This window comes from Theobroma umbraticum, unplaced genomic scaffold (genome assembly GCF_002168275.2).
Source record: "Theobroma umbraticum cultivar Fairchild unplaced genomic scaffold, ASM216827v3 scaffold_56.0, whole genome shotgun sequence".
NCBI classification, from domain to species: domain Eukaryota; kingdom Viridiplantae; phylum Streptophyta; class Magnoliopsida; order Malvales; family Malvaceae; genus Theobroma; species Theobroma umbraticum.
In genome coordinates this window covers 1,148,456-1,153,330 of record NW_018397256.1, presented here as the reverse complement: position 1 = coordinate 1,153,330, position 4,875 = coordinate 1,148,456, and positions in this window count along the sequence as shown.

Below are 4,875 nucleotides of genomic sequence, written 5' to 3'. Positions count from 1 at the left end.
TTTGTTTCTCTTTTATTTACTATGAATGGGTATAGTTTTACTTATTCAAATTTGCTCTAAATGTTTTTGTTTGTTTGGCCAACAATTAACTGATTTGTAAATCTAATTGAGACTCGACAGAGAGATTTTAGATTGGACTAAAATTTGAAGAGTGTATGTTCACGTCGCTTAGGTGATTTGATTCACAATTCGAGTAGACATATGTCAATTGCCATACATAGCCAAATTAAAACACTAGCTTAATGAACTTAATTTAATTGATTCCTATAGACATATAATAAACTAATTAAGTTAGGTATTTATGCAAGCATCTCGACAAAGACTTATACATAGTTTTGGATTATAGGTTATGTAAGCCACTTGTGAATGTAAATAATAGGAGAAGCTAGTATCAGATGAAGTGTTGAATGAGCCCATAATCCTAAGTTTTAATATATTGTCTTTTTCAAGTGAATTTTTAGTTTTTATTAATTAATTTAATGTTTGATTTAATTTAGTTTTAATTAATTTTCTAAAACATCAAGTTACTTAAATAAGGTTAATTTGTAATAATTTTAGTACTTAGTAAAGAATTATGAGCAAATCCTTGTGGGATACAATTCTGGGCTTACTGTTTGTATTACTTGTTTGATATGTATTCTTGCGTGTATTAAAATCGACAACATAACTCAGGGTGGCATCACCCAAATTTTCATGTAGTAATGATCAGGGTCCTACGTATTCATCATAGTGTGTTTCCCATAATAGTTTTCAGTCACAAGTTAGAGTCCTTATACTTGAGAATAAGCTAACTTTGGAAGAGATGTGTATGCAACACATGGCAAATATGAATGCAGTCATTCAAAGTAACAATGCTTCAATGAGAAATATTGAGACACAAGTGAATCATCTTATTAATGGCATCAACAATAAGCTTCAGGCAACTTTATCAAATGAAATTGAGCCTAGTATTAGAAGAGAAGAATATGGCAAGCATTTTGATGAGGTAAACGACAAGAATGTGGTAAATGATGGAGATAAAGTAGATCAAAAGAATACTTCCAGCAAGTAAGTTCAAGATGAAGAAGTTAAGGAAGAGGAGGAAGTATCTACACCACCACAAGTCAAGCCATATGTGCCTCTTATTCCCCTTTTAAATACAATTGATGAGTTACCTAAAGAGGTTATTGATATGGAAAATCTAAAAAAACTCCTTGAAGCTTGTTTAGTTCAAGATGCAACAACAAAGGACAAGAATGAAAAACTCACAAGTGGCACACATATTTTGATCGTTATACCAAAAGTGTATTATTCAAGAAGAACTCAATTTGAAAATTTAGGTAAAAGTCAGCTTATTCTACCACTTTAGGTTGAGCAAGCACCAAATCTTGAGTTAAAGCCATTACAATCTCATTTTAAGAGGAGGCTACTTTCACATCTTGAGCTTTTTCCATGCAAACTCAAACCCCTTAAATAGTGAATGAAGACTTCAACTAAACCCAAGTTTCTATAACTCTTACTTTTTTATTTAAAGTTATTTTTTAGATTTTTTTCATTTATTTATTTTTTGTTCTTTTTCTTATTTAGATTTTGTTTAACCTTAATGGATTTTCCCAACAACTTTGGATATAATGATGATGAAGATTGAAGGATTTTCGCTGAGTATTCTTGACTTTTCTTCTTTACATTTTAACATTGAGGACAATGTTAGATTCAAGTGTTGGGGGGTGAGAGGGAGTTTAAGCTTTAAACTTTGCTTTTTGTGTAATGACCGCTCCTTGATCTTTACCGATGTCCGAGTCTTGTGGGAGAACCCACGAAGTCTCGAACAAGCCTTAATTGAAACTTTTGTTAATACATTCTAGTTGTTCCACCAACTTATATAATCCTTTTGAATCGTATAGCTCTTTGTAATATGATTTGTACAAATGTCATTATAAATTGACTTAACCTTTATTCCCCATAATTGTAAAACTACATCCAAATGTATAATTTCTAACTATACATTTACATTGAGACTAGTGTCTATTTACAAAAACAAAATACACTATGGACAACTCGACCTCTAACGGTAGAGTGACTTAAAATAAGTGTTATGAGATGCCTTTATCTATCTGCAGTGAACAATAAATGTCGATGAATGCACGCTAGGCCGATCACTATCTACAAAACAGAGATAAGGGGGGTGAGTCTTGCAGACTCAGTGATCATCGACTCCGTGTGTAGGGTGTAGATAGGAAATAAGCTTAGAGTAGATAATTTGAAAGATAAAATCAGAGTATAAAATGGTACATCATAAAACCAAATAACAAGTGAGGTGTTTGTGGTTTGTAAAAAAATGCCATAATATATGTGCAATACTTCCTTGGCAAATAATGACGAAACAAAGCGTAGTAAAATAAATTTCAATCATCAAAATCATTTATTTTGTTCAAAAATACAATATCCATATAAAAGTAATCATGTATATCCACATACATCAACTCATGATCAATATATAAAGCACTGAAAGCTTTTAATCAAATAGGGGAGCTACGAAAAAACATTAACTCTCCACCATGCAAAAGAGTGCTAGTCTAAAAACTCTTAAGGCTTTCGAGTAGGTAATCATAGATATCAACTCGTGGACCCTCTTCCACGTAATAACAATCAGAGAGGCCCCCCTACACCAACTTCCCACAGCCATGGCAATCTCGACGATGTTGGCCGACATCAAAGAAATCATGTGGTCACAACCACGTATATCAACCCGTGGCCTTGGCACATATAATCACAAATCGTGGTCTAGCCATGTCTAATCACAGACCGTTGCCTAGCCATGTCTAACAACAAAGTTGGCAACCCAAAGGTTCTCTAGCTAGAACTCACTTGTGCATAAGGATCGCATTATCTCGATGTGACATTCAGCCTACTCGCGATGTGCTCAATTTTTCAAAACCATTTTCAAAAACAAATCAAGGTTTTTAAGACTTTTTCTTTAAATCATTTGAAAACCAAGTTTGATAACCTTTCAAATTACTTTTCACATTAACATAATCATTTGCATAAAGCTCAGATTAAAACCGGCTTTCAAAAATTTGCATTTAAACCATTTAACAAGTGCATTTAACTATGCTTATCACACAAAGATACAAGGCATGATTTTTGACGCAAAACATTACAAAAGGGCTTGTTTCCAGTTTCTAAAACATTTACATATATGATATATATATATATATATATATATATAGTATACATAACAACTTCCAAATCCATTTGCATCCATAATTGCCTATAGTTTCTACTAGCTCATGCTTTTCACAAAACCAGTATAATTGATTACAAATCCACTTAAAAATCGCCTATCAAGGCTAACAACTCATGCTATCCATAATTGCATTTAAAGAAAACTAGCAACATTTATTAAACGTATATCAATATATAGTTTATAGAACTTTTGAAATAAACACCCCTTACTCACTTTACAATGGCAAGATATTACTTTGCCACTAATATTTCCTCAAATGCTTACTTTATGCTTGCGGTAATAATCTTTGCTTTGTCACTTCCTGAAATCATTTCAATCCAATGCATTTAATAAGTTTTGCTGCCAATATATTCTATACTTTTGTTTCTTATTCTTAAGGGATAGCCATTTACACTTAATCATTAGTGTAAATTTTGAATTACATAAACCCAACAATTGTTTGACTTTAAACGCCCACGTCAATCTCCTAATAATATTTGTTATGTTCAAACTATTATTTTCATACTATTAATCACATATATGGTAGCAACTATAAATTCGATTTCACCAAGTGATTTCTAAGCTTATGTACACCATTATTCACGTTTAACATGCTGCCACTAAGCACAATATCAAGTTTTCCATTCATGTTGTACCAACATTCTTACATTTCTTTTTTTTTTAAATCTTTCAAAACAACGTATATCCACAATTTCTTTTTCAAGCTTTTAACTAGCATAATTATTTCCTAACCGTACTTAAGGAATCACACAATCGTTTTAAATTGCATGTCCTACCTTTGTGATGACTTGGATCTCGCATGTAACATCAATATTCTTCCAAAGCTTTAATCATCAAGCTGCCAACATTATTCACAAATTATTTTCTTAGCAATTTTACCAACCGTAGGCCTTAAAACACAATACCATGCTTGCTTTTTCTCTTTCACTTGGAATCCATCATCCGTCCAAGAGTTTGATGGCTTGCATGTCACTAAATCCTCTTCAATCAAGCTTTTCTTTGCTGCCACAATACATTTCTTATGGTTACTAATCCATTTCAAAGAACATTGAAGCTAAAACCACAATCCTTACCTTTTTTTTTTCTTGTGTCTTAAAACCAAGCTTTCCACCTCCACCAACACTCCACGATTTCTCTCTTGAATGTTGAAGGCTCTTTGGGTGGTAAAATATCAAATCTCTACAAGATAAAGGAAGGAAACCTCACAATTTCTCTTGAATCCTCACAACCCGAGCCTTCCCCACTGGGCCCTCTTTTTTTCCTTTTTCTTTTCTTCTTCTCGGGTGGAGCTTCTCAAAGCAACTTCTTCTTTCTTTCTTTTCCTCTCTCAATGGCCGGCTCTCTCAAGTCTCACCAAGGCCAATTCCCATTTCTCTTTGACTCTTGAATCTTGGTATTTATATGGCCACCCATTTAACTAATCACAACACATGCACACATTCACCTTTTATTTTCATTTGGCCATTTTGCCAACCAATGGGTTTCATGCACCAATTTCCTTTCTTCCACATTGGTTAAAAATCTTCCTTTACTTATCTATATCCATTCTTTAATTTATTTCCACTTAATCCCACCTTAATTGTGCCCAATGATCTTTCATGCAACTTTCCCATCTTAATTTCCATTTGGCCTCCTCTTTGGCCAATGAC